The 23,759-nt window shown below is 39.1% G+C and overlaps 1 long non-coding RNA gene across 1 annotated transcript; it reads left to right on the forward strand.

Moving 5' to 3' along the window:
* The first annotated feature begins 248 nt into the window (after nt 1-248).
* On the forward strand, nt 249-16,499 carry LOC137852560 (uncharacterized). Its single transcript, XR_011093929.1, has 3 exons — nt 249-5,429; nt 6,368-6,551; nt 8,138-16,499. It is a non-coding gene; the product is annotated as an uncharacterized lncRNA (long non-coding RNA).
* Nucleotides 16,500-23,759: the final 7,260 nt, after the last annotated feature.

A 23,759-nucleotide genomic window follows, 5' to 3' on the forward strand; every position in this document is an offset into this window, starting at 1 on the left:
GTTAGAGCACAGAAATGTTCAGCTCATCAGATTTAGCAGGTCTTCAACTGTCTTCTAGATATAGTTCAAAGTGTTGGTTTGAATCAAAGTGTGTTGATAACTGATCCAACATCCACATTTTTTACTGAACCAGATATTACGTTTTAGTCAAAAAATGTGTTGTTCCCTCCCCCCCCCAAAGGCACAGAAAAGAGACAGAAACTCACATTTTGGCTCTTTTCTTTTTTCTATTTAATTTTTTTTTATTCTTCTGTCTGTTAGGTGACTCTAAGAAACACAGCTTCACAAAGGAAAAGCTATTTTTTTGTCATCTAGTTTACAGCAGAAGAGGTGCTCTACCTATTATGTTGCTTTCTTTCAGGTCAACAAAGGACTCACTAAAATATGACATAAAATGCTTTTGATTATCTCATATATAAAGTAGCTTTTCTGACTGAGCTAAGTGACTGGGAAGGGGAAGAAAGAAATGGAGAGAGTAAGCAATTCTAGACCAAAGACCTGGAAAAAGTTTACTATTTTGACTGCAGTTAAATCTGCTTTTTCTAAAGGTCTGCCTTAAGCATATCCATCACAAAGAGCTTAAATCATGTTGTAGCTGATGGGTATTTCTGTACTGTAGTCAGAATAAAGGTAACCCTGATGTCATGAAATGCCAGTAACATTACACCCAACAAAATGTAGATAAGCTAAAAGCAATGTAATATTTTTTTAAAAAATAAGACTGCTCTTTAGCTACTGCACCCAGCACCCCAGGCTAGAAAAGTAGTTGATGCAAGTGTCTAACCTTTACTATAAATGTATTTGTACATGAAGTATCCAAGCTCCAGGACCAGTGGCTTCCTAATAAAGCTCACTTTCTAGGGCAGAATATTATGGGCTGAGAAATTTTTTAAATCACAGGGAGCAAAAATGGGTGTTTTGACTGGAGAATAGGATGGTTCACCTAGTAGCAGACAGTGGAGAGTGATTCAGACACTTGCAGTTGAGAATGGGAGCTGATACAAAGCACAGCTGTAAGAATTGTAAGGGAAAATACATTACATCAATCCAGATCTAGTCAGGCACCATGGACCCAATGGTTTTGAACAGCCTGTGATTCCACTTCCTCCTTTCTGATGCCCAGTCAGCTGTAAGCACGAGATTGTAGGTTAAATAAATACAATTGCAAACGACAGCATTTAGCTCTCTAATTACCTGCTGGTCCCTGTAATTTATTGGCCCTGCAAATCTATTTCTAGGAAGGTGGGAGCAATTCAATTACACTTCAAACAAAGGCAAACTTGGCAGGCACAGATCTGCAGCTACAGGTGCTGAAAGTGTTCTCAAGCATATTATATGAGGTGTTTCATTCAGGTAATGCTTTGACTGGGGCTTCTTAGCTGGATTCTCAGCTAGAATCACATTGTATTGCTCTGCTTCTTATTCACAGTCAGAATGTATGCTTCCTTCAGTTTTTAAAAAAACAGCCTTTTAACCATAGAAGCATACAAGATGCTGCATGGATGTTTCATTTGAATATTTATGCACATTACTTTTTCTGAGTCTGAGCAGAAGTCAACAGCCTATAGTTAGTATGACCTGACAAGACATACATAAATTATGCTTTTTTTGTTTTGTTTTGTTTTCCTTATGATTGATTGTTTGTTTATTTCTATAGTAGGAGACCGGTACATGATTTTAGTAAGCAAAATTAATGACAGACTCACCCTGCTCTTCACTAGCAAGAGATATTCCCCCTAAGACAGGGTAGAATAAATAGGAACACAGCTATGTCCAGGTGATGCAGTGATTGTCTGTGGCAAGTCAATCTTCTTTGGGCTTAAATGTGTTTCCTTACAAGAGTGAAAAAGCTGAAAGTAGAAAGCCCTGCAGCCCAGCAGGATGGAGGTGATGGCTGTTGTGCAACTCATTTAGTGCCTGGAGCTGCCTTCCAGATCCTCTCTCTCCAGCACAGTGAGGAGTTTACAGGGGAAAGGAAGCTAATTCCCACAGTGGCACGTAGAAGTGTGGAGCAGTGTGTTACACACGTTTAACTGCTTTATATAATACGTTCCCGGGGTGATAATCCTCACACTATGTACGTACATAAATAGGTTTTTGTTTTTAGCACAGACTCCTTCTCAGAAACCCATTTGGAGCCTTCTTTCACATCATTTTCTTGCCAGCAATTTCTTCTTTTGCTATAATGATGAATATCAGTACAAATGCAATACAAGCCAAACATAAAAAAATCTCTCCAGCATTACAGTTCTGAGTGCCCAGCCTAAGAGACCAGCTACATTAATACTACCACATTCCTGAGAAGGACAGCAGCCAGCAACGCACATAACGTGATAACCACAAACTGCAGACTACCATCCTCTACACCCTCTTTACCGACTATTTATACATCAGTGCCATCTCTCCCAAAGGTGCCTGAAGCAATCTGGCATAGAGGGTAGGAATCCATTGTCTTTATTACAAACCTCCATGTCAGATGTACTCAGCCTGCAAGGCTTGATTTTCTGTTTGCCTGTAGTAAAATGCTTAATCAATTTGAAAAACAGGAGGGTTTCTAAGACCTTCTGTCTGAAGTGTTTACAGTACTTGGGAAAATACTTTGGAAAAACTTCATGGCCACCTGTCCTCAAACAATCAGCTCCATTTTTCATGTTCTAAGTAGTCCTTTCTTCTGTGCCTCTACTATTAACTACTACTTCTGCAACATTCACCGCACATACAGCTACTTTTGGCAAGTGACCAGCTGATAGTGGTAAAGAATTTTTCCATTATTCATGGAGACAAATAAAGTTTTAATTATGCATATACTATGGACTCCTATGGAATTGCTCAGGCAAGCACCAGCAATGAGTAATGTGGCTGTCTATGATGCTGTGAGAGCCAGACACCCTGACGTTAGGGTGCTTGCAGACACCCCCTCCATGGCTACGCTTGCTTTCAAAGCCTTCCCAGGACAGGCAGCAGGATGGGACAGTGAGGATGGAACACTGTCAGTGGAGCAGTTGTGATGGAGGGCCCATTTCCAGCTTGTTCATGGTGTGGTGGGGTGATGCTGGCCATGCCCAAACACAGCCCTCTCCTTCCACCCTGCCCAATACCTGGTTCTAACTTGTTGGAGTGTATTTCCCAGCATGAGATGTTACACTCTGCTCATGTGCATTCTCATAACAGGTAAACTCCAAGTGGTTTTGTTTGTTTGTTTGTTCCTTTTCTAAAATGCTCTCTGATGTGACTGTGAGTCTCAAATTCTGCCATGGTTCCTGAACTGCACCCTAAATCCAGTGTGTACTGCCATCCTGTCCATCCTCGTTCCTGCAGAAAAGGGGAGGTACTGGGTCTGCACAGCCAAGGGAGCAGGGCAGAAACATTCCTCTTGCTGTTGGATAAGCCTAGCTAAAAACCTGAGACTTTGCTTTAAAAGCTGCACAGCAAGCTTTAGTTACATGCAGATCAGCCTCAAGTCACATTAAATTGAGTATGAAATAAAAACTGACCCCAAGGTGCAGGTGACAGGGTTGGGTGGCTGACCCAGCCTTACTGGGGGATCTTTAGCTGCATCCTAATGCCACTGTGATTTCCACAGCCTCCAGCTCCTCAATCCCTCCTTTGATGTGTCTCAGTGATCTTTTCAGGTGGTTTATTCCACAGCCTGATCAGCTTTAACACAGAAAAGTTTATACCTGACCTGAATCTCTGCTTCTTTACATAGAGCTGATCAGCCTTCATTTTATCCCTCACAGTTTTGGGTAAGAAAAACTATTTTTCTCTTCTTTTCACATTTCAAATGTTTGTGCAGTGTTACTATCTTCCTCTGGATTTGGGGCTTTTATTGAAACAATATGAGACTGGAGGATAGAGAAGGCATACCAACACAGGAGCAGATAGAGATCTTTAGAGTAAGCTATGGGAGAATCTGAGCATGTTGCACTATATTTAATATGTGTATATCTATGTTGAGCTAAATATGTGTAGGAGGATGCTTATGTTCATATCCATAAAAATGTACAAACATACACACACACATTAATTCCCATCATAAATATTCTTCATTAATTAGTTACTCTTTTAATGCTACAAGAAATTCTGTACACACACCAAAAAAAATCATTTCTGAATAGTCTCTAAAAGCAGCTAAGCTTTAAGCATAGCAGAATCTTTATGAGAGGAGCTAGGAAGGATTTTTTCCCTTACATGCCTCTTACTGGATTTTGTGCACCTTATTTTCCAGAGCAGATAGATACTGGTGCAAATGTCTCAGCAGTCTGATCCCATATGGCAGGCTTTATCTTACTACTTTTAATCAAATTTATACGTCCTCAAGAACACAACAAATATCTGAACGCACAGTAAAGGAGTCACAGAGCACAGCAGTATGGGCTAGTGCATGAGCAGATGCCCCAGCTCCCCATGTCCCATTTGTCATAATTTCTTTACCTCATGTATATTCTTCTGCAGCCTTTTGTGCTGGGTGTCTCCAGAGAGGGACTCCATCAGCCTCTCTACCAGGTACCAGCCATACAGTGTGGCCAGCAACGTGGGGTATGCTGCTGCCTGTGTCCTGACCACACAGAGGAAGAAAATGGCACAGCCCTGGGCTGTGCTCACCCTGTCCCTTTGGGTGGCAGGTCAGAAGTCCTGCATCTACACAGTGGGCCATCTGCTGACCTGTGAGACCTCCGAGCACCCTCCCTCCCTCTCGCAGAGCTTTCCCCCCAAGTCCTCCTGCCATGTACTCCCTATCCCTATTCTTAGCCGAGCTCCTCAGGTTTTGCCCTGAAAAAAGGGACGCTGTCACACCATTCATTCCCTATGTTTGAATAAAAGCACTGTGGCTTTGTTTCTATGAAGCCTGAAGCACATTTCAAATCTTGAAAACTGTTGCAAAACCAGCAGCCTTCCCTGTGACTTAATTTTCAAAGGCACTGAGTTAATTCCCAGAAGGCGGTGGAAATGCTGTCTGTGATCAAGAGGGCTGTGTCTAAGAAGAATAAGAATTCCCCTACAACTAATTTTTACTGACTGTGTACATGAGAGCAGACAACCCTGTGGAGAGCAGGTCAAAATGGCCCTGGTACGCTGGGTATGCCCTGGTGGGACAGATCCACAACTGCCTGCACACCAGCTTGGCTCCAGTGTAAATGTACTGGGAAGAGGAGCTGGTATTTTCAGCTTCAATAAGCTTAATTTACCTGTATCTCCACCAGCTAGTTACTGTTTTACTGTTACTATGCTAAGAAGTTTTCTTTAACCCTAAAAAGCCAAATGATTAGGGGAGGAATATGGGGGAAAAAATAATGATTTCGAGCAATTCAGAACTGCAGGCTTTGAATCATTTGCCACGTCTGGAGCTGTGGCAGGGTGAGAGATGGCATTTCCGAATCATCAGCTTCTGAAAGGCAAACTGAGTGCAGCCTGCCTCCTAAAATCTGGTGAGCACTGAATTATGCAGGGAAGAAAGGAGGACCATATCATTTGCACAGCATGCCATATATTTTCTCTCTCTCTCCTTTTTCTGTCTCTGCTGTCTTCTCTAGCAAAATACTGAAATATAATCCTCCTTCTGAGAACACAGTGAATTATTCTATTCTAGACAAATTCAACCCAGGGAAATACACTGGTTTTAATGGCATTGTAGCTGGTTGAACAAAGTCCAATTAACTTTATGGTCCAATAATCTGAAGTGCACTATTACATTTTTCATCAAAAGATGCTGGCAGCAAAAGACAGACTTTTTATAGCACTTGCTACATGAGACCATTCCCTTGAAAACATGCTTTTCAGTAACCAGGACACTTCGGCTGGTAGGAGCTTACACACTGCTAAAACTGCCCTTCATGTTTGCACTTTGGCAAGAAAAAGCTGCTGCCAGAGTGTGGGCCAGCCAGCAATGCAATGTGCAGGGCAGGCAGCCAGTGCTGCCAGCCATCTCTGTCCCCTCTCCCATGGCAAATGTCAAATAGTGGAGAATCAGGAAAGAGAATTGACTGACATGCCTATTCCCATTTGTCTTCTGTGAAGCCTGGTGCCTTGCTTCCTCACTATTGGTGGTTCATCTGCATGTATTTGCTTTTTCTGCCTCCTGTTCCCTCTCCACATCAAGAAGAAACGCGAGTTTTCTGTTCAGAACTGACTACACCTAATTTAATACCTGTTTTCTCCTTTGGCAGTGTATCTGTGTTAGCGCTTTTTAAATACTGGTTCTCCATCATGTATCTACAGTAATTATTACTTTCCTTTAAATTTTAAATGTATCTATATTAACTCTTTCTTTAAAGAAAAAAGTAACTGCTTTTCCTAAGGTTGATAAATTCCTCTACAATTTCATCCTCTCACCTACATTTTTGTTGTTGTTGTTTGTTCTTGGCAGGACTGAAGGAAGAGTTTGGCCACATAAGGAATGGTTTCAGTATTACTGAGAGCTTCTGAGAAACAAACAAGTTTATATTTGATATGATTCCATATTAACAGAGGCTGACCTTATCTGAGGGCAGCCTTAAAAGGGAAGTCTGTTCGGTCCAAGGCTTGAGAGTAAACAGACAAGTGGTCCTTATGTAAGTAGTAATAAGTGTTTACGACATTGTTCAGATATCTTCATTGTTCTTAGCTGTATTTTTACAATACTTTTGTTTGTTTAATTTCCTTTCTCTACTGTAATCTTAATGCAGTCATAATGGATTTGATTAAATGTTGTTGCTCTTTCTTGGCTTATTACAAACTGCTGGCAAACAACCCCAAGCTCAAACATGCTCCTGCAAAATCGGCTGTTTAATTGCACCAAATAACAAACATGTTCTTGGTGAAGAATTTGTGAACTGAACAAAGGGATGCAACTCCTCAGTGTGCTAAATTAACATACTGCCTGCAGTTAGCAACACAACAAATAGATTAAGAAAAAGAGAAGTAATAGAAAGGATCACTTTTTAAAGTTTACACAAAATACTTTTTCTGTAAAACATGCTTCACAAAAGTAGCAGAAATGCTGTGGAGCTGTATATTGGATATATGAAAATTTGCTTGGGATGACCTGCAGCTTGTAAGCTTTTCAGGCCAAAGACAGTTTCTCTCTGCAGTGTTCCTGATTGCCACAGCAATAAGAGAAAAAAATAGTAATTACTGTCTGCTGGGGTTTGTTCATAATAATAAATAGGTGTTGCATGTTTCCTCAAGTGAACAAAACCACCACGTCTCGCTTTCAAAATTCTTTAATTTGAACTAATCACTCATGGAGTCATTTTATGTGTATGTGTGATTTCAGCTTGCATCCTCATAGATGATGTCTTGCAAGCGCAGACTGAGGTTTATTTGGTGAAACATCAGTGTGTACTCCTAGTGCTGAACTGGGCCTTCAGAGAGCAAGCTATGGCTGCCCAGTCACAGTAGGGTGGCTCTGTGTTGATTAAATTGAGGAGTATTACTGCTACAACCACTTCCCAAGTCTGCTCTCGTTCATAATGAGTCTGAGCAATGATCTGAACTAAGTGACTGCGCTCCCTTGGAACAGCGAGACTGCTGCTGAAGGGACTAGGATTGTATACCTATAAGGTAGAAAGAGGGATTTCTTCACCTCTACCTGCCTGAACCAATCAATGCAAAATCACTCCTGAGAAGACCTCAGCACATCAATTTTGCAGGCATTAATGCATTTTCCAAGCAAAACCCTGCATCCGTTTCAATTTTCCCCAATACTAGTCTTGATGTGAGTTGTTTTGTGGTGGGTGTAAGTAGCACAACTTGTGAATATTAAAAAGTAATCTCACAACAGGAAGAACTGTGTGAGGCACCACTGGTCATCAGCATGACAGACATGTTGAAGGTCAAAAGATCGAGAAGGTCACTTACTATTTAAATTACTTTTGGAATAGAGGTCAGGCATACACTTATTCTGAAAAGAAAATTGTTCAGACCCCAGGGTCTGAGCACTCTAGTCATTCCTGTATAATGCCAGTGCAAACAAATACCAATTTGTCTCTATAAACCTAAAAAATCTTAAACGTGTAGAAATGGCAAATGTACAATGAACCACTTTATTCTGCAGCATTTGCAATACCTGATGCCTTTGTCACTACCACCTGGTATTTTCTTAACAAGGCTATTTTAAATAGAAATTTACACAAGCTGTGTTTACCTGTTAATGTAGGAGATCTGGCCACATGATACCAGGCAATACCTGCTCTGCAAAATGCTGCAATAGGCTCCAGTTTTCTTCCAAGCAAGTTCAGCCTTGGTTTTGACCAAGGTATGCCATTTGGGATACAAGCTCTTCTTTGTGGACAGAGGAGCTGAAAACATTTGACAACTTTGTTTAACTAGGCTCCTGGCAAAGCAAGCATCAGAAAGGAAACCAAAGAACCTTTTTTGCTTACAAAGATGCTGAAGGCCTTCTCAACAGATGTCTTACCTTTGGAGTTGTGCTATCCAGACAGTGTGCTCAGTCCTCTGCATGCATGCACAGTCTTGTTCTTTACATGATCAAAGGTAGACATGGACTGGCTGGATTCCCCACTTGGCTGACCTGTGCCTAGGTGAGACCAGAGGAGATTATGGTCCTTCAACCTACAGGAGGTACAATTCTACTTGACGACGCTCAATGGAAAAATTGAAACTTGTTTATGTGAGATTGATACTGCTTCATTGTGTTCTTCTACAATCACAACCAAGAAGTTGTATATGGAGTTCTATGAATTTACAGCAATGCCTATAAAAATGCAGCACTGCAAAACTCAAGAGCTTCCATTTTGGAAAATTTTGTGTAAATCTTGCCTATTCTATTATTTTCTGTAGCTGTTCTCTGATTAAAAGTACAGCTTTACAGAATAAAACATATAGAATTGAAGGAAGCCAGCATATGCTATTTTAGTGAGTATATTATCTAAAGTGGGCCTTCCATCTGTTTCAGAACTAATTATTACATCATCTTTATGTAGCTCGATTTACAATGAGTGAATTAAATGCTTATGTGAGTGCTTCATACAATGTGAAACACAGCTGTGACATTTTTAGAGGCAGAACAGGGCAAAATGTTCTAGACATACTGAATTTCATTTTTCTTCTGTTTACAAAAATATTCCTTTGTAGCAAATATTTTTCACACTCCCTTAGTAATACACAATTGTATTTTGAAGAACCACAGAGCATCCATTTGAATTGCAATAAAATACTGAGTATTTTTATCTCTCAAAGAAAAGATTTTGAGTTTAGTGATCAAAACAGCTATCTCTATTAAAAAACATTCAGATAGTTCTTCCTAACCTAGCTGTTGCCAAACAAAGATAGATTAAGATTAATTGCAGTAATTAAACAGAGGGACAGGGCACAGCATTAGTAGGAGCAATGTATCACATTCTTTGTTTCCAGATACTTTATTCAAAAGGAAAACAGAAAATCACATGAGCTCTAGTCTAGGCTATGTACATTTTCTGTTAGCTGGTACTCAGTTACAAGGCATGTGAATATGTAACTTACCATAGCATATCTTTCTTTAATAAATCACTTTAGCTGGTAAAAGCAAGCCAGATTTAGAACATATTTCTTGATTATACTATAGTCCTTTAAAATAGTTTCATGTGAGCATTTTTTTAACTTGCATTTTTTGTTTTGCTGTTCAAAATTTGACTGATAAATTTTAGTGAAAAAAAGGTAGAATACAGATTAGGGTCTAGCCAAGTCTTTTGCTGAAAAACAAATGAGAAATATCCACCATTTTCTTCAAACTTTTTCTCTATGCAGTCTTTTTGGTGGTGGTGTTTTTTTTGGTTGGTTTGTTGATTGGTCTGCCTTAAAAGGCACTCTGCCTGAAGCCAGTTTTGGCCACATTAGTGGGCTCAGGTTACAATGTCACTGGGTTCACAGCAGGACACTGCAAATTAACTATATTGCATTTACAAGACTTGACCATATACCCATCTAAAACCCCAAGACACTGGTTGTTTCCACAGAATAGAAAATAAAGGACTGCCTCATCTCCCCCAAACCATATCCTGACAGGATGAAGGGATAGAATTAAAAATCGTGCTTCTATTTAGGATCTAGTGGAAGGCACATCAGCCAATAGAGCATGGGCTTAGCACAGCTCCTTTGCACCTCCAAAACTCCTGCTCTTCCAGCATGCTTCTTCCCCACACAGTTGATAACAAGAGCAGTCACTTCTTAGCAAGACATAAGTTATTTCAATAAATAATAATACTTTAAAAGTATAATTCCTTTTATGTCCACTTCAGTGCAGCATAAGCACACCCTGTTTTGACAGCATTGGCACAGCTAAAGGCTTAGCCATTAGTCAATAGAAGAGAAATACACAGGTTAAAAAATCAATAGGCAGTTTTGCGGGCAGAAAGGAGCAGAAAATAAACAGATCTGTGTTCCAGAAAGCAAGTATGTATTTTCCTCAATTAAGCTTTGAACTGGCGAGTCAACCTGATGATGGGAGGAGAAACACTAAGCAAAACTGGGGAGGGGGAATTTGTCCCTTGCAAATAATTTCCCATGAACAGTTGCCTGCTCTGACATCTTTTGATTGAGCTATTTCTAGACCTAACCCTTTGCTTGTAAATACTGATGCTAATCTTGTTTTAGAAATGTTTCAGCTTGGCAAGACATTAATAAACACTGTCCCAGAAAATGCTTGGAGTCCAGCCATGCACAAAGCCTTGTTTTAATAGATGGATCAATGGTGGAGGTAGGTAAAGACCGGGAGAGGGATTCTCAGATTTCTTAGTGGCTCTTCAGACACATTTTGATCCAGTAAAGACCTGTTTTGGCCTTTTATAAATATCTGCATAAGACAAATTAGCTTGTGCTAATGTTCCTAGAAAACAAAATTCAGTTCACAGACTGAAGTTTGCTTGGTAGGAAAATAAAATTTAATATAGTGGAAAAAGCAGGCACCCCGTAATGGTAGAGTCATCCAGACAGACAGCACAGTAAAACAAGGGGATACCTCTTCATATTTGGACTACAAATTCTCTAGCAGTTATAGGATCATCCATTACTAACTATTCACTGAATGCTTACAGAAAGGGAATCAGTTGTGTAGGCCAAAAGTGATTTGTGATTACAGACTCTAAGCCTCCTTATAGGGGTCTGATCATCAGGAACCAATGCGTTCAAGAGGCACTCTCAAGATGCTTTTGAAAACCATAAGTCACCATCTGTTAAATAAGGAGAAAATTACAGGAAGTCATCTCTTATTGCAATGGATTGTTATTATTAGTTGTTAAAATAGATAGGCAGCATGTGCTAAACAACCACAGATAGGTCCCCAGTATTGCAGAAAGTTTAATGCAAACACAAAATATGCTGAACAAAAGAGACAAATTTAAGTCTAAGTAGCTTCCAATCTGAATAATGCATTAACAGGAAATAAAGAAATGTTATTTTCCTTATTCAGTGCATAGCCATCAATAAACTTTCACCACATATCCGCGGCTAAAGGCCTTCTCACACTATGCCAGGTGAAGGGTATTAATAGCAACAAGTGTCACTGGAGGGAAGTGGTGAGCGGGTCTTTGGTACAACCTGTTGTTGATAAGAGTGATCCCTGTCCAACTGAAGAGTGAGCTTCAGCCGCCAAGCAAATTGCTTTTGTTTGATCTTGCTACTGCAGCCATGTAGGGAAAGGTGCCAAGTACAATTCTGAAGTAGCCTTCTAATAGTGGACAGCTAACATGAGAGGTTGCTCTGAGTGGAAACACAACACACACAGTTATTTATTTCCTGATGTGGGAAGGCTTACTGTTTTCTAACACATGATGATGAATATAGCATTCATAATTGAAGAAAACTTTAGGTTCTCTTTTGGCTCAGGCAGTATCTGAATTGTGGCCTAGTCGTTTGTGTGTGACATCCTGCAGCCTGTACTAACAAAAAATATATATCTTTTGAATTGCACAGACATAGTAAAAGCCCCAAACAGAATCTGACAGGGACCATGTTCACCTTCCCCTTCCATAGCTTTTCCTTAGATTCTTACGACCAGCAGAATGTTTATGGAAACATATTTAGAAATACATTATTAGCAATACAGACTTTAATATCATGATTCTGCTTCATTCTGTTAAAAAGAGAAATATACTTTAGCATCAAAGTCAATAACTCATTACAGAAGTCACCATCTAGTGGTATGTAAGAACACGTACTGCTGCTATTGAAGTTTAGAGGTGGTTTTAGGGACTCAAAATAACGTCTTCAGTTCTGCTCAGGATGAACTTGTGTACTTCAAGCTAGCCTCTCAGTGAATATATATATGGTGTATAATATCAGAATATTTAGTAATGCATTTTATGTATTTTATATGCATGTATTAATATATTAGTATCTATATTTTAAGCAAATCTGGTGTTACTTAGAGCAAAACTTCGTTCAAATAAAGCTTTAAAATGATGGTGCGCATCAGTGAAACAAACCATCTGTTTTTAGCCTTCTTCTCTTCTCTTTATTCATTTATATGCATTGCATCTCTTTATCTGCATCTATAGCTATACATACATCTTTAACCAATGCTCCACGACATATCCTTTAAAGTGTCTGTATTTCTAACTAGCCAGCTGAGTTGCAGACAGAAACTCGTGGTTAACTAATACTACTCTATAACTGCTGGAACAAGTGACATCTCCCCCACTGCAGCTATCTGTTCAGAGGGAAAGCTATTAGGACTGACAAAGAGAAGCTCATTCTTGCTCATTATATTCAGAGCCTTTACAGATGAGGCAATTTTTCACTCTTCTCAGTTATGATAAAAACTGAGGACAAATACAGCATTATACTCTATTCTGCTATATCTAAAAATGTTCTGAATTTATTTATCCTTCAAGTAAAGTTGTATGCAAACCAGCAGTCTTCCCCTCCCTCCCCTCCCCCCCCCAGTCTACCTTTCTTATCTGCATTTATATTTAACATTATCACTGAGCCAAATCTTTGAGACCTCATTTGACTTTTTACCCAATCTTTCTTCTTGCATTAGTCACCATATGAGATTTGTCTGACTAAGAACTAAATTAAGACTTCACACAGAGGATGTGCACTAGAACTTCTTGATGGAAAAAAAAAAAATCCCATGGCAAACAAGATAAGACAAATTACAAAGGTGCATGATAACAAGCTATGGCATTTCTGCTGTTGGGCTTCCAAAGCACCAAGGGATACATGGTATGGAGCTGGAGGTGAAGAAATGAGGTAGGCATGGTGAGAGGAAGGCTGATCTATAAATAAACAAGTATGATTAGCACTTGACCATGTGCTAAACATTTGTTGCTGGGACTCCCATGGAAAGAGCAGTGTCATCTGTCACACAGGCTAATACAAGGTGCTAATAAAGGCTGACTTACCCTCTTCACTGCAAGGTTGCAAACTTGACCCCTTTACACGGCTCTAACTACCACCTACTTTTGTAATGCATCTATTATGGCGACCTCTAATGTCAAGGCATTGTGGTGAAAGATCTTTCCATGGGTGAGTGCTACAGTGATAGAGCCAGACTTCATTAAAGGCAAAAGCACAAAGGAATGAAACCACCTAATAAAACATTTTGCATGCTTTGGGGATGAATTTGCAAAATTTAATCTGAAACGCAGAGATTTTAAACACTGTCACCAGCGTTCAGTTTGTGCCGTCTTGTACTGAGGTCTGGAAGAAAAAGACAAGAGATAACTCTCTAGAGTCATCAGGTTTTGCTCCCACAGTAGCAAGATACCACACAACAGCTTAGGCACAGTACCTGCCCATATTTTTTATACTGTTGTAAATGCAAATAAAATATTTTACCTTAAATTCCTCCATTTAGCTACTGTATTTTAGTTCACATTTATCTTTGGTTAAAAGCAGGGTTCCTGCAGTTCAGCTCAAGTGAGCTGACTTCTTAGACCTCACTTGGCTGCTTCAGCCTGTAAAGTCTGCCTTTGTGGTCCTCTGTGGTGTCTAGGGAGGGGAAGAAAGCTGAAGGAATAGTATTGAGTCAGATATCCTGAGAGCCCTAGTGTCAATAGGACTAATGCAGAGTCATACTATCAATACCTAAGGCTATGCATTACCCTTAAAATACAATTCAGTCCTCTCCTGGATGAATTTTCTGTGTTACTGTATTCTTTTCTTTTCTAAAGGCATGCTATCTTATAAGTAGCCAAGAGCACCCCTTGACTGACCTTTCCTTCTCACCAGTGCTCTTAAAAAATTGCTTTTTGCAGATGGGGTCTAAAAGGCAAGATAGAGCACTTAAAGTTGGGGATCTGTTTCACAAGCATAGAAGAAATAAAACCAGAAACACTTTAGGAGAAACCAAGAAGCAGCAATAAGGACCCTAAAAGAACAAAGTGGATTTAGGGAACACTGAGGCTCCACTGCTGTTACTGGAAGTACGTGTACATGGGAAAGATGGATAGCCAGAATAGGCAGCCAGGTCTGCAGGTGGTACAAATTAGCATTGCTGTGGTAAAGTCAGAAGCACTGCACTGATTTACACCAATAGGGACTGAGGACTGCTGCTAGGAAGGAATGTGTAGCAGCCCTGCAATACACAGATTTACTTTCTCTGGAGAATATTGTTTCATTCCCTCCCGTAGTTTGTCAGTGACTGCTCCCTGGTGAGAACATGAAGAAGTTGTCAGGTCTATTAACCTTAACAAATGTAAATACGAACCCAAAATGTGGAAAAATGCTCTCATCTGAAATGAATTTCATTCTAACAGACTGCTGAGTTAAACAGTCCCTTTTGCAGCAGACACAGAAACACAGCCACTGAGAAAATTGTTTACCTCATTCTTTTCAGGTTGTCCTTCCTGCCTTTCTTTTGGTTTGGTTGGCACCTCACATAAGCAACTGCATTGAAGAAGGTAACTTCCCTAGTGGAGTCACTTGTCAATTTATCACAAATAATTTACTTTCCATTCAAGACTGTTGTTTGCAATTTAATGCACCTGAAAAAAAAAAAAAAAAAAAATCTTACCCACCAACTTGCTCACAAAGATGCTGGTAGGAGCAATCTTTATGCTCAGTTCTTGTAGCAACTGACTGGAGCCAGGAGCCACATCCCCTTATTTCTCTTCCGTGAAGGAATGGCATGACCCCCGACCCCTGCTCCACTGTGAAAAAAACCCTGTCGCCTTTTACAGGTTGTCTTGAAACATGGACAACTGTATGGTATTAGACTAAGATCAATGCTGAGAGTTTAAAGTGTGACTTGGTTCGAGATGGAGCTTATAAAATTTACATTTCCTATGAACTCTTTGGCAAAAAAAAAAAAAAAAAATGTAATTACCATGAGACTCACTCAACATTTCTTTTAGGGCCATGGCTGGACCCATACAGGAGGTCCTAAGGGATCCTACTACACTATGACTGGAACACTGGGAGCTGTGGGAAGTGGCCTATTTCTCCTAGTGAAAATTTGATTCCTAAAGAGCTCCCAGCATGGACCATTACCCTGGAAGGGATGGAACGGGGCTAGAGGGAGGACTGGACTCAGGAATTCACTTGGCAGATCTTCTGCATTTCCTGCCAACATACACACACATGCTTGCAAAAAAACGCTGGATAAGATCCCACTAAAATTCAGTCTGTGCTTTGGGATGGGTAGGACTTGCAGAGCAGATCTGCAGCCCTTCTGCAGCTTAAGAAAGGGAGGATCCAATGTTCAGCTAATGCTCTCAGATTCAGTTCACTGAGAACCAGATTCATTCACAGACTGAAAGCTGAACACCACAATGTTTAAGAAGTTAGAGGCCAGACTCTGCTTCATGTCCGCAAGGCAGGATTACATGTATGTGCTGAATGGGGATGGTCAGGCTCAGGGCTGCAGAAATTGGACATGTCACAGGACTGAGCGTTGTGCGGCTGTGGCATGCCCATCTATCAGCTCTCTTAAAATGGCTGTACCCTCCAGCCAGGGGTATGTAGGGAGGAAGCAGCCCACTCAAGTTTGTCTGTCCAACCCTGTAAGTGCAGGGGCTGTGACTGAGGACTGCCATGTTCTGAGTGTGGGTGTCCAAACCTGGAGACAGGATGCTGAAAGCACAGCTGGGGAGAGAGACTCGAATTTCACCCTGCCTTATCTGCAGTTAGCTGTGAAGGTGGGTTTCAGCCTCCAAGATCTCCCTGGGGACTCAGGCATCGGTACTGTGCTTTCAAGTGTTGGCAAACACTCTGCTTCCTCATAATACAGGGCAGCAAGAGAAGGGGGAGGATTCTCTTTGCTTAACAACCTAGAGACTGAAGGTTCTTGCTCAGTCACCAGGCTTTGAACTTCTGAGTAAGCCAACATAATGAGAATTCAGAAGCAATAGGAGAGTTGTCTTAATATGCAAGAATATTCACAAATCATTTCCCTGGTATATTGGCACAACTTTCCTCAAGGAGACAAAGGAAAAAACAGGACTCATATTTGACAGAATAACTTAAAATGTTTCAAGGATACATGTACATAAGGTCCCTCTAGCTCCATTTGCATTTGGATGCAAAAAGCTATTTGTTTTTACTGTTCTTCTCTTCCATTAAAAAGACATTTAAACTTCTGTGGAGATTTGATTTCATTTTTGAACTTTCTGCTGTTCGTTGGTTTCCAAGTCAGAGGTAAAATGGATAGCCCTTCATTTTATTTAGCATGAAATGAATTACAAGAAAGTGGGACCTCTAGGAATAAAAAGCCTTCAGACTCTATGTTCATGTAAGTGTAAAATGTACTGCAAGGCAGAGTGCTTCTCCAATTTTGCTACACATTTGTAATAATAAAAGAATGGACTCTGAGGAGAAGTGAGCCATGAGCTGTGTGATTCGAACAGTTACATTAACACACAATAAAAAGGTGCAAAGGTTCAAGGCAGTTTTCTCTCAAAAGGAAAAAATATGCAGAACACAGAAATGCAACAACAACAAAGACAGCAAATTAAAGACTGGATGGCATACTTGATAAATGTAAATCCAGACTAATTTCCATCTGAAAATAAAAAAAAAACCTCACAGTTGCAGCTATAGCAGGGGAATGAAGTCAGGAACAAATGAGGAGACAAAGGAATGAAGGAAGGATCATATACATCGTAATGCACTATTATCGGTGGTTGGATAAAATGCAATGTGGGAATGAATGGGAACTGGTACCAAGACGATAATTTACAACACAGAGGTACACAGAACATTGTGTCGGTGTTTGGTAAGAGGGAAAACTAATGCCTGAGTCATTCACAAAGAGCTGACAGTCTGTTTATAATACCCACATCTGTCACACTGCACTCTGTTGTAATCACACTCCCCTTGATGGGAAAGGAGAAGATTATGTACATCCCTGGGGAAGGATGTACTCATACGAATCTGCAGACAACATTCAAAGAACAATCCAGTAAGAACTTGCCTAATTCAAGAAGCAATAGAGCATACAGTGCCAGTGAACCACATCCCATATATAACAATGTTAAAAGAGAAGGAAAGGCAGACTCATCACCGAACAGACCTTCAACAGCAGAGTTAAAGCCAGAGAACTGTAAACTGAGGGAAAATATCTAATACTAACTAACTCCTCCTGAGCTGCACACAGCTAACCAAGGCTGGGTCTTACTAAGACTGACTTTTGGCTTTGGGCATTACTTTGAATGAATGTTAATTATAGGACAGTGACACCCTTGATACCTCAAGGGTTTGTTTGGGAAGTGGAATCGTAAGAAACTTGGTGTTTCACTTGCTTTGTGCTTGAATGCATAATTTAGTCTAGGTTTGCTCAAAATTTGACCGTAATTTGAACTCAGCTCAAACTGGCAATAGGGTTTTGAAACCTCTTCCTGCATAAGCTTACCAGAAAGCTAACAAGCTTCAGAAAATTGGCTGGTCAATTCAACAGCTGCAAACAGTTACCAAATCCAATCTTATGGAATGAAAGCTTTTTGCTTTTAAAAAGAACATTTCACATAGCCATCGTCTTATTTTCCCTTTGTACAACAGTTTAGTTGCAAAGATATCTCAGAAGGCACACTTAGGGACAGAGCAGAATAAAATCGCTTAGAAGCAAGTCCTGCTTGTTGAATACCTAGAAGAAAAAAAACACTATGTCTCTGACTTTTTTTGAAAAACTGGCACAAAATGCCTATCCACTATGGAGAAAGTATTTTTTAAGACTGAAACACACTGAATTTTGTACAGAAATTCAGAATTCTGGGACAATTTGCAAATATTTTCTTCTATTGACTGTTTGAAGCAAACTATATTGAAAAAAAGCTATAGTATTTTCAATTTAAATTCAGTGCTAAACAATTATATTCCAGGATGCCTATGTAGCTCAGCTTTTAGGGAAAAAAAAATAGATAAGGAGAATCAATAGGGTTTTATACTAATTACGAATCTGTAACAACTCAGAGTAGTCTGCACTCCTCCGCTGATAGCATCAGTGTAATGGTAGTGCCAATGAAATGACAAAGATTTGAACCCTTGCAAGATAATGATAACATTGACTTCTGTTCAGCAAAATAAGGATTAAGGCCACGTGATTTTAGCAGTACAAGCAAAATGACACGTAAGAAAGGTTCTATTAAAAAAAAATAGTCTGAAATCGGAAATAAATATTATTGCTGGATTAAAATCTTTGCACAGATTGCAGAGCTTTGTGAATCAGTCACTTGAGCCTTGCCCCTTCTCTCCTGCTTATCCTGTAGTGACATTTCCTTGGCAAAAAACAGCCAAGAGCTGCAGCTACATGGTGTTCACATTTTCCTTTTTCAAGGAGACAACCAGCCACTGCCACTCCTGCTGTTACACCTGTGAATGCCAAAAAAAACCCCCATGCCAGAAACTCAGCCAACATCACTTCCCAAAACAGACAAGGGAGCTGTGGATTCAAGGGCAGGGCTGGACACCAGTATTTTTCCTCGAGATGAAGGTGTTACCAGCTCTGCAGGGTATAGTTATTTCATGAGTTGAGCCCCTAAATTGAGGCATGTGTCTTACCTGTGGTAAAGCAACAACCTGTTCTCTACACATCAAGGGAAGATGTAGCATGCTTGTCAGAGCCTTATGCCTTGACAAATCTGGGAACTGGCTTGGGTATATGCAGATAGGCACCTGTCACATATGCCTTCTGTATTCTAGTTGTATAAATGACATTGCCACGTTTTACAGCATTGTTTTTAATTTTCATCTCACATCCCCAGTAACCCATATGGAAGGAGATCCTTGTAGTTAGACTACTCCAACTGTTTTCATGTTGCAGCTTTGTGGATTTGCTCTGGTTTATACATATAGCGTCTGAATACATGTAAATATACACATAGGCTAATAGGAGATCTCATGTAAAGCTTCATAGAGAAGGTCATATATCCTCCCAGAACCCTCAGACTATGGTCTATGGTTCCAGGAGGTATTTATTTACATCTCACAGCCTATTGGTTTCAGGCATACCTGCACAGGAGCTTTACTGCTCTCAGGCTTGAGTTTATACTGTTGTCCTTATAGTTCCTCTTTCTTCCTTTAGCTTGCAAAATAAAGCTGTTGCATATCTGTACTTTGTGTCATGTCTGTAAGATCTGTAGGAGTGTACCACTTTCAGAGATTTTGATCCCAGAAGGGGCCTTCAGCTACTGTCCTTCAAACTGTCCTTTGAGTACTTGCAACAAACAAACAAACAAACAAACAAAAAAAACAAAAACAAAACACATTTCTTCAAAGAACATGTCCACTTTGGAAAGACATTGAAAGATGGAGAATCTATTGCTTCTTCTGAAAGTCTGTTTTAATCTCTCCTACCAAAATAACATGTGTCCTTATCTTCATGGTTCTTTCTGTGCCCTTGCTTGCTAGATTAGATAGATGATTCACTCCCAGTATTTTTTCCCTGGACTGTTGGTATACTGCAACTAAGGAGTTTCTTTATTATGGGTTCCTTCTCTCGTGCCTGGCACCAAATGCATACTTTACCCCTCACGCAATCCTATAGGGGATGCTGCTCCTTATAGAGAAACAAATTAGATCATCCCTAGCTTCTTTTACATGTACAGTTTAGCATTTTTGTCATGTTAACACATGTCACTGTGTGCTGCTACCTGGAACAATATGTCAGTCCTGTGTTTCTCTATTAGCTTTAATTAAAAGATATTAATGCCTAATAATGTAAAGGTATTCTTAATTCCAGCCTCTACCAAAAACATCCGGACTGCTGTTAGCCATGCTGGCTCACAGACCCTTTTTCCAAAAAGCTTAAATACGTGGTTACATCCTGCAGAGTGTTTAGTACTTACACTGAGTGACATGCTCACTATGGTGGTTTACACCAGAAATCATGTTCTCTAAGTCACAATTTTTCTTGTTGGACGTATAAGTATTTCAGAGGTAGCTAATGAGGAGAAACAGGCTTTCTCTGGAACCACATATGTGGCACTCTTAGATTTCCCTGTAAAGACCATCAGACAAATACAGCGTCTGACCAATTCTAATTTACCTGTCAAAGCCCAACAGTGTAGCAGTCTGTGTGATCAAGACGATGCAGGGAATGCTCTCTGTTTTGTCCATTACTGGAGCTCCAGGAACTCACGTCTACAACTGCTGAAATTTCTCTCTAAAATCAACACAGCCTTAGCTACAGGCAGGTCTAGCTCTGGAGGGTGAGGTTGTCCTTCACCCAGGGAACTACTATGGAGACTTTTTAGCCATCTTCTCTTCACTGATCCTTTTTGTGGAGTAGGTCTCTACCCACAAATTGCATCTGGAAGGTGGAGAGGGCAGAGAACTAAAAGTATGGTCAGTCAGAATGTTCTTAAAGAAAATCATAAAAAGTTATGTTCAACAACATGCAATTGTCTACAAAAAATGTTTGAGTTTATCAGATGTACCATGCTTCCTTTTTAATATCAGAAAAGATTAAATGCAGAAACACTACAACTTTTTGTAGCCAGAGAAAGGGTTTCATCTCTGATTATGATGTTGAAAGCCAGAGTGTATAAACAAAGACAACACAAAGTCATCCTGAATAGCACTTAGCATCTGATTTCCTTCTTAACTGCTACTTGGGCTCTTTGAATGATATTACATTGGCCTCATGAATTTCTAGTCCCTAGATCTGAATGCTAATTTAGCATTTCAAGTTAGTATATTTAGCGTATACGAAGTTAGCTATAGTATTAGGAAAAAAACACCTGAAAAATACAATACAATAAAGGACTTCAACTAAAAACACTTTTTCATAGCATGCCATGTAGTTTTCTTCACTTGCACACTTCTATCAGCCCCAGCTTAAATAATTCCATTGTCATAAAATTCAATTTTTAATTTAAAATGTTACTTATTTTAATCAATTTATTTTTACATCAGCTCGTTAAATTCTTTACATATGCAACTGATGCTAACTTTTATTTGAAACATCACTTTAAGAGAATCAATATTGAGCATTTCTCTTTAAAGTGTTCAAGTTTTTTCACAAAAAGATTTTTTTTTTCCCTAGGGCTGCATTTGAAGTTGGATAACAAAAATAAATAAATAAATAGATAGATAGATAAATAATTTTGACAGATATAAAAGAACTATGACTAGAAGACAGAATGTTAATCTGTTCCAGAATACAAGTTTTCATACAGATCACTTAGTTTCTTGCACACTATATATGCAATCTGCATTCAGACTTTTATCAAGCTCCAGTCCTTCAGGAATGCTTAGTATTTCTTGAATACTATTTTCAGGAAAAAGTTGCTGAATTCCATTAACGTAAGCATTACAAGCTTTTGTTATTCTAATTTTAAGACATCATATAAGTTATTATTGTGAAAGAATAAGAGACTAAAATATTCAGTTACTCAAAATATCTTTTATTTATCCCTATCTTAACCAAATAAGTAATAGCAGCTTAAAATACACAAACAGCTTCTAATATAAGATCAATATTTTCAGACTCATTCATTTCAGGGTAAAATAAGAGAGAGAACCACCTTACCAAGATGTTCCTCAACATTTTCACTCATTCAAAGTTGACAACTGCATTGTAATTCAAAAAAGTATTGGTGAAAGTAGGGAAATAATTTAATTTTAGATTGCACATATTCAAGGCCATGTCCCGAGTCAAATATACCTTTCCTTTTTGTATAATGCAGCATGTAGACTAGAAGGTTAATTGGAATAATATTATATTATATTATATTAATATATATATAGTTTTTTTTTTTCTTTAATACTTATACGGTCTATTGCACATGTTATTTTTTATAAAAAATTGCACTACTTAATTGTTAAATATTTTCTTCCCATATTCCTGATGTAATTTAACATTGACGTTAAAGTAAGGAAGAAGGCGCTGGACAAGAGGACTGTTCACCTGCCCATAGCATTAGGAATGCCAACTGGAATATTTTACTATCTCTGTGTGTTGGGATATCAGTGGCCTTTTTGAGAGAGAGCAAGAGAATACAAGCTTTTCTGCTTCCCAATAACAACCTAGTTCTGAGTGAATCTTGGAAAACATTACTCACATCTTGTCTCGATGAAGTGACCTGGCATTGTGCACTTCATTGCTTCTGAAGCAGTCACTTCATCTTCCGTACTGTTGTATTACTTAGCAACAACAACAAAAAAAAGTTTTTCTTTCAAACTGTGTTACACTTACGTTTATTATGCCCTCCACTTTCATGGTGTCTTACTTTTGACAGTCTATCATGAGCAACTGAGGTTCTTCACATAAACTGTAATAAGTCCTATAACAATAATTGCTATCTTTACTGATCCAGCAAAATTATTTTTCCATTCACTCAGGAAATTGCAAAGCTTTTTCTATTTAGGGAGCATATTGTGATTTACTAAAGAAATTACTATTGCCATCACTTCCAAAATTATGATCCCTATAAGGAAGTAGCTCAGCCTATGAAAAATGCTATGGTGCTTAGGCTCAGACCTAATATATGTGATAAAATGTTCTTTATTTACTGAAAGCTTGAATACATAGACTAATCCTTACAGTAATTGCTCAAGGTAGATTTCAACTGTACCAAAAATACATCTTAAAGTGTTTTTGTTGTTGGTGGTGGTGGTTGTTTTTGGGTTTTGTTTGTTTTTTTTTTCACTTCAGTGAGGATTGAAATTCTCTTCATATAAAATGTATAGAGAAATAAAAGATTCTGCCATTTAAAAAGCTTTACAGAGATGTAAAATGCTATTTTGCTGAAGATCACACATCAAAGCTGTCTGAGGAGAAATGAAGTTTCATCAAAGACAGGTTTAATTCAGTAATTCAGAAGCCTCCCCATCATGCCTGGAGCAGAACTTACGGTGAGCCCTGCCTAGGAACTTCCAAGATCTGTCTGAAGAACTGATGTTTCACAACCCTCCTATGCACACAGTAGGCACTGAAATTTAACAGTAAAATACATTTGATGTCTCTTTGTTTCAAATATTCCATTTTTGCTTAGCTATTAATGGACCTTCCCAAAAGATGACTTTTTTTCTTTTATTTTTTTTTCTTGTGAACTGATTCTCACCTGATTTATAAGTACAAGAAACAGCAAAAAGCTCTCACATTGTGTCACAACCATGATTTTATTTCAAGGCAGTCCTGCAAGGACCAAAAAAGGGAATGTGTCTGTTTTATAAGCTTTGCAGATACTTTTTATTTAAAGACCAGATTTCTACAGGCTGAATTCTACAATGCAAACAAGGTTTTATTGACAAGCTAATTCCTGAGTGTAGTTCTGCAAAGGTTTGATAGACTGACTTCAAGGCTTCACCTTACTTCTGTAACAGAAGAACGAAAGAGAAGATGGTCTTTTAAGCTAAGGCAAGATTCTTGGCAATACCTTTTGGCTCTGACTTTACCTCTT

The sequence above is a fragment of the Anas acuta genome, chromosome 2 (assembly GCF_963932015.1).
Source record: "Anas acuta chromosome 2, bAnaAcu1.1, whole genome shotgun sequence".
Classification (NCBI taxonomy): Eukaryota; Metazoa; Chordata; class Aves; order Anseriformes; family Anatidae; genus Anas; species Anas acuta.